The sequence below is a fragment of the Mustela nivalis genome, assembly GCF_964662115.1.
Source record: "Mustela nivalis genome assembly, chromosome: 11".
Classification (NCBI taxonomy): domain Eukaryota; kingdom Metazoa; phylum Chordata; class Mammalia; order Carnivora; family Mustelidae; genus Mustela; species Mustela nivalis.
In genome coordinates, this window is record NC_139030.1 from 87,671,531 (window position 1) to 87,679,005 (window position 7,475).

The following is a 7,475-nucleotide window of genomic DNA, read 5'->3' on the forward strand; positions in this document are numbered from 1 at the left end:
ACTAGAACATCGGCATGTGACAAACCTTCTTCTTCCCATGGCCTTGACTCTCCAATACACACTTCTTCTCAGCATTTCCTCCTTCTTGGTGGCTCTTCAAGCTTGGAGAAACCTGCGAGGATCATCTTATGGGGCGGTTTACAGATTATTGAGAACAGCAAGATGTCCTCCAAAGTTTGGGGCCAGTGTGGGAATGACAACTCCTCAGTTTCCAGGAGTGATATTGTAATTTATGAGAAATATAGATATTTGATCTTTGTCTCCATTTCTGGCACAGAGCTCCTAAAACCTTTGGAATGTCCTAAGTAATGAGAACGCTAAAGGTGTCCTTTGTTATGTTAATGGAGTAAATTTTGGAAAGAACATAAAGGTGAGGGTTGGTTGCCAGGAGAACCAACCTTGTTTAGTGGGTTGGAACTTTTTGTACCACCCCCTTGACCTCTGGTGAGGGGAAAAGTGTGAAGGGCTAGAGGCTGAGTTTAATCACCGATGACCAATGACTTAATCAACCATGCCTACTTCATGATGCTTCCAGAACACCCTAAAAGGATGGTCTTCAGAAACCTCTGAGGTCAATGAACATGTATGGAAGCAGGGAGAGTAGCATGCCTAGAGTGGCAGTGGAAGCTCTGAGTCAATTTCCCCTCCCCTTGCCCTATGCACCTGACTCTTCCTGACTTATCCTTTCATAATGCACAGATATCTAGTGAGTAAAATGTTTCTCTGAGTTCTGTAAATAGCTCTAGCAAATTAGGTGAACCCAAGGAGAGGGGTAGGTTGGAACCTCCAAGCTGAGATAGATCAGAAGCACTGGTGATTAACTGGGTTTACAACTGGTATTTGCAGTTGGTGGGAAGGGCAATCTTGTGGGACTAAGCTCTAACCTGTGGGATCTGAAACTACCATCAGTTAGTGTTAGAGGTGAGTTATTTGCTTGGTAGTGTTGGAAAACCCACATGCACACTGGAATTTGGTGTATAATTCTACCAAGTAAGTGTTACATCAGTTAAGGGGGTTTTCAGAGACAAGTAACAGAGAACCAAACTCAAACTGGACCAAACATTAAGGAGATTTAAGGGATGAGAGTGGCTTCAGATAAGGTCACAGTAGCAGCCTAATGACATCCTCCATGCCCTGAGGTCCTTCCATCTCCCCAGTTCCTATCCACAGCATCCATATTCTCCCATGTGGATGTAAGAGGCTACCAGTGGCAATGAAGCCTACAAGTAAGTTTTCACATTCCAATGAGAGAAAGCAGAGAAATCTCTGCCCCAGACATGGAATATAAATCTTTCCATGATCTAATCTGATTGGGTTAATTTGAATCACTGACATAACCAAAAGCTGTCACCAGATTAAATCAGTGGTTCTCAAACTCTTCCAACTTGGGATCCTTTTAAAATTCTAGAAGTTACTGGGGAAATCAGAGAGCTTTCGTTTTGCTGGGTTATCCATTGTTGTATATTTTACAATAAATTAATACTAGGAAATTTTTAAAAATATATATATTTATCAATTCATTTTAAAATAACAATAAACTCATTATATGTTAACATAAATCACATGTAATGAAAAGTGACTATTTTTTTTAAAGTATAGTGAGAAGTATGGCATTGTTCCACATTTTTGCAAATCTCTTTAATTTTTAGTTTAATAGAAGACAGCTGGATTCTCATATCTGCTTCTGCATTCAATCTGTTGCAAGATCACATGACAGCCTCTGGAAAAATCCAGTGTATGCTCCTAAAAGAATAAGTGAAAAAGGCAAATAATGGCTTAGTCTAAAAATAGTTTTGACCTCCCAGATGCCCTAAAAGGGTCTCACGGCTACACTTTGAGAACTGCTGTGCTTAGATTAATCGGGGTTTGGGGAATGGGGTGGAACTCTGAACAAAACTGGATCCTGATGGAAAAAAGAAAAGAGTCTGGGTTTCAGTAGCAATCAACTGTGCTGCTTTCACTGATACTAAAAGCAGGCAAACAGACAAAAACAACTGTCATCTACCATCTCCTACATTTCTTTATTTTATGAGCATTCTGATATGAAAAACACTGGGTGAACACAATTTTAATATGAGGGGTAATAATTTTGATTGAATACATAAAATTTTAATGAAAATCTTACCATGATGATTGGACATGGAAGGACAGAGGAAAGAAATGGATGGTCTGTAGCTTGAGAAGCAGGAAAGAAAGGAAGCCATTTACTGAATGAAATAGAGAACCAGATTTGGGGGGATTGGACAGATTTGAGCCAAAAATGATGAGTTCCACTCTGGACATGTTGAACTTGATGGGGCCTGGGAGACAGCAAGTGGACAGGTCACAACTGAGCACAGAGATGTGGAACCAAGGGAAGGGTCATGGTTAGAAGAAAAGCTTTGGGAATCAAGGCCCTGCCAGAGAGGAGATGGCCCTGAGCCACAGGACAAACAGGACGTGAGAGACAACATGGGAGAACCCTGACTGGCACCTATCTTTAAAAAGAGTGGATAGGAAAGGAAAGACAGGCAGGGAATAATGAAGAGGAGTTGCCAGAAAGTTAAGAAGTCATGCTTCAATTGATGGTCTTGAGAACATTCAGGAAGAGAAAAGGATGATAATCAGAATGGATCTGATCTGCTAGCAGCCTTCACAGTTAGCCTCTTGCCTCCAGTGTCTACAGCCTCAAGCTTCTTCCTATTTAAAAACAAAAACAAAGAACAGGAAAACTGTATTCAGAAAAGAATCTCTAGAGGCATCTGGGTGGCTCAGTCAGTTAAGCCTCGGACTCTTGATTTCAGCTCAGGTCATGATCATGATCTCAGGGTATGAGATCCAACCCAGGTGTAGGCTCCATGCTGAGTGTAGAGACTACTTGGGGTTCTCTCTCTCCCTCTCCCTCTGCCCCCGCCCCCTGCTCAAGCTCACATCCTCTCTCTCTCTCTAAAAAAGAAAAAAGGAATCTCTTAAAAAATGTGCAAAATTTTATTTATTTATTTGACAGAGACAGAGAACATAAATAGGCAGAGCAATAGACAGAGGGAGGAGGAGAAGGAGGCTTCCCACTGAGCAGGGAGCCCAACGTGGTGCTCAATCCCAGGACCATGGGATCTCGACCTGAGCTGAAGGCAGACACTCAACTGACTGAGCGATCCAGGCACCCCTCTAAAAATTATTTTTAATAACTGTGTAGTATTCTGCTTTTTAAATATGTCACCCATGCATAAGTGTAAGTATTCACAGTAGGTAGACTATCCAAAAAAAAAAAAAAAAAAAGCAAGACACCAAACAGTATATGAAGCGTGATGCCAGTTTTGTGGGTCTACCTAGATATGTCAGTACGAGTTTATACATGCGTATAAATCGACCCACACATGGTTAAATAAAACGAGGTGCCTGGGGTGTTCTTGGATGGGATTTGTCTCTTTAGTTCTACTGCATGCAGCTGTGAGCTCTGAAAGCTGATGAGATTTCTATGGGTGGGAGGGTGTCTGTGCCAGGTGGCTGGAGAAGCCAAGGAAGATTTTCTTGGGAAAGAGAGAAGAGACAATGAGGCAATTTCCACCTGAACTAAAATTGTGGAGAAAGCACACAGATATTTAAAGTGTATGGAAGAGAGGCTTGATTTCTTGCACAGCATAATATAAACATCTCCCCCACCTCCCAAGGAATTCTAGAACAATCTACATTACCCAGCAATGATTTAGAAATTGGAACAGGTAGGACTAGGGGGCCCAGAGAGACTTGGTGACTTATGAGTTACAGCACAATACTAACAGCAATAATAACACAGAGAGCTCCCGGTTCTTGAATCAGGCAGTGCTCACTCAATCTTCAAAACAGCCGTATAGCATAGGCACCATGATCATCCCCACTTTACAGATGTAGCAGCTGAGGCAGAGAGGAGTCCATCATCTGTAGAAGGTCACAGAGCTAGTTACTGGCTTTGCGCCTGCTTAGGGGGTCCTGCTTTTAGCCTCTGCACACCTTCAGTAAACTAACCAGTATGCCTCTTAGAACCTGAACAAAAGTTCTGCCATTGTCTCTGAGTTATACAAGCATGGGTGATTTGGGTTTCCTTGTTTATGCTTATTCCATATATTTCGTCTTTTCTGTGGTGATTGGGTGGTACTTTCACAATCGGATGAAAATACGAAAAGGATCTTAGTACATCATCAGTTACATAAACATGAGTTATAAGTGATCAGAGCATAAATGAGACCTCTCTTCAAAGGAGTTACATTTTAATCAGAAGCAAACTCCTAACTGGAAGGAGAGAATTTTCTCAACAGCAAGCAGGCTGTGAAATGCTAGAAGGGACGGGAAATCCCTCAGACTCTGAGGTCAGGCCACTGCTCACCACCAATGCCTGGCCGCAACGGTGCTCCCTAGAGCAGCCCCTTGAAAAGAAGAGAATTGAAGGGAGAGTGACCGCCAAAAAGTAGTCAAACCTCAAGGAATGCATGAGCCCCTGACTAGTTCTTTGAGGTGCCCCCTTAAGTCAGCATGATATTATACAGTAAGTACTCAATAAATTCTTATTAATTCATGTGATTTCCATGTTCACAGATGACCTATAAAGAAGGAAAGAAAGCATACCTCCCCCAGGGGGGAAGTTTAAGAGGACTTCTGAAACTAAGGCATGGGGTCCCCAAGAGACCAAAATGGCTACCCTGGAAGTATTTCCCAACATGACCAACTTCAGCCAGTCTAGGAGCAGTGAAGAGGCAGAGGGATGGCCACCAGGACTTTTGATAATCCAATGACCTAAGCACAGCCAGCATGCCCCAGCTGAAAAACAATCAACCAACCAAACCTAACAAAATACCTCCAGGCCTGGGTTTGAGTCCCAGTTCACAGAGGTTTGATGAGACCCCATGGATCTTCCCATCCCTGCTCCTAGCCCACATGCAAACCGTTCCTAGCATCTCGCCGGCCAGTGGCCCTCCTACCTCCCTCTGACCATGCCTCCCTCAGTCCCCAAAGCGCCCGTTCTATGTACAATCCTCAGGAAGACACAAACATCTCCAGAAGTGTCGATCACCTGAGAGACAAATGCTCTGAACTCCCTAGGACAGGAAGCCTGGTCAGACAGGCAAGCCTCAAAGTTCATGAGACCCACCTCTGCCCTCTCTCACACCCTCTGGGCCACAGTCTGTCATCAGAGCACCCCAACCCACCTCCCCCCACCGATGCCCTCTAGAATGCTGGATTCATTTCTTTAAGCCCTATTTCCAGATGAGACAAGCCACCGCTCACTCCGTGAACCTGATCAAATCTCCAACCATTCTTGGGCCTTCATTTATTCATCTAGAAAATGAGAAAGTTAGATGAGCCCATCTCCTGCTGAAATCTAAGGCTAACATTGTGATCCTGTGATTACCCTTGGGGGTCACATGGAAGGTGGGGGAGAGAGAAAGTACTCCGGAGTCATGTGGGAGTCACACCTGAGCCCCAGGTAGAAACAGTCTTAGCACTTAGCAAAGTCTCAATCAGGAAAAGTGGGTGTATTAGCACTTGAGAGCTGGATGGCTCCCACGTACACACAGTAAGGCCAGGATCTCAGGTCAGCTGACGGAGGCCCCACTGGCCCAGCATCTGTCGGGCTGTGGGGGAAGGTGCCTACAGTTCCCACTTACACCAGACCCACCTAGCATGGCTCTGGCCCACAAGAGCATGGGGGAATGGGGTATTTTCTAGCAGAAGCTCCCAAAACTTGCTTACAGGGCTGAGGAAAACACTGAGGTAAGGGATAAAGGGTAAGCCAGCAGGAAAAACAGGCCAAAATAAGAATCTGGATACCCAGAGGCACCGCCCAGAAAGGCTCGCCTGTTGCATAGACAGGATGGAGTGGCCCCAAGATGCACCCACCATGTTCCTCAGCCCCGTCCTGGCAGAGCCGGGCTGGCAGGGTGGCGAGGTAAAGAGCTCCCTCCGACGTTGCCTGGCTCCCAGCCCCACTCCTCCCCCTGATTCACAGCTGGACTACTTGGATCCGGTACTTAACTTTTCTGAGCTCGGTTTCTTCATCTGTCAAAATGGGGATGCTATTAACCTCATAAGCTTCTTATAGGGATGAAGCTGGATGATTTCAGTAAGCACTCAGGGAAGTGTCCAGAACCGAAGTCATGATAAGGTTACTTAACAGCAGGGATCATCTCTGTCCACCTTTAGACAGGCCCTCACCCAGCCCCATGCCAACAACCTAGCTACTGCCCGTTCCCAAAGTTCCTGGGTTTGGGGGAGATGATGAAAGGAAGGGGGCAGGAGGGAAACCCCTCCGCAGGGATAAATCAGAAGAAAAAGTCTTTTCCTTCCCTGTGCTCCACACCCAGTAGCTCCTGGCAGGGGACTGCGGCATCTGTACCCACAGCTGACGTGGACTCGGGCCCATTTCTTTTCGGTGACCTAGGAGCATGGGTGGCAGAGAGGGCCTAAGGGACAGAGGGAAGCAAGTGGGTCATGGCATGTGGTGGAGAGATGGGAAAAGAAATGTTTTGCAGTGATGTAAACGGGGAGAAAAAGGAAAATCAGCGGACAAAACCCAATGAGGAATGTGGAACAAGGAATAATTTTATACTACAAGTACGTGTAAATACCGCAGGGAGCACACTTACACTTAAAAAAAAAAAAAAAAACTGTTGTTTATTTGAAATTCAGATTTAGCCTGACATCCTATGGTTTTATTTGCTAGATCTGGAAGTGCTGGCAGGAAGCGCAAGGACAGCAGGCTGGAGAGGTTCCTGTGGATGGGAAGAGGGGAGCTGGGCTCAGCCTAGGAGGGAAGGAGGAAAAACAAGGGCCATCAAGGCATCCAGGAGCCAAGGGAGACTCCCCCCCCCCCCCCACAAGTGCTTAGGCTATGAAAGGTGACAAGCTGGTGGGGCAGAAGAGAGAAGAGAGAGCACTCGGGCCTTGCGTGCAAAGGCCCAGAGTCTGAAACAGCACATGCTCTGAAAACAGCTGGCATCCAGGGTCACCAGTGAGGCTGGAGCAAAGGGCACGAGGCAGGGAGAGCAGGGCAGGGGGGTCCCCACCTCAAGAGGCGGTCCTCACTCAGAACATGTTCACGCAGAACCCTGCGAGCAGCTGCAGTGTGCCAGGCTTGCTTCCTAGGACAGGTAGTGAGCAGAGGGACAAGCTCACCGTTCCCATGGTGTGGTTTACACCCTAGCAGGAAGCAAGGGCACTTCAGACAATAAATAAACAGCCGGGGGATGAGAGCCAGCGACAGTCGGATGAAACCCCTCTCCCATGTTTACTTGGCTAATTCCAAGTCATCTTTAGGTTTTCCCAGGATATTAGTCCCTGGAGGAAGCCTCTCCTGAAGTCTGTAACTGGGGCTGGGAGCCCTCCTGAGTTTCCCTGGGTGCAGCACTTAGCACACAGGATTGAATGGAGTGGTCCCTTCTCTGTGCCACACACTAGCCCAGAGCTCCCTAAGGAAGGGGAAATCTCCAGTACCCAGCAGGGTGATCCGTACCTAGCACAAG

The 7,475-nt window shown here is 46.2% G+C and overlaps 1 long non-coding RNA gene across 1 annotated transcript; it reads right to left on the reverse strand.

The window, feature by feature from the left end:
- Window positions 1-1,487: 1,487 nt before the first annotated feature.
- LOC309843550 lies at window positions 1,488-7,120 on the reverse strand. Its single transcript, XR_014300206.1, has 3 exons — window positions 7,020-7,120; window positions 3,760-3,897; window positions 1,488-1,743 (listed from the first exon to the last, which is right to left on the reverse strand). It is a non-coding gene; the product is annotated as an uncharacterized lncRNA (long non-coding RNA).
- Between the last annotated feature and the right edge of the window lie 355 nt (window positions 7,121-7,475).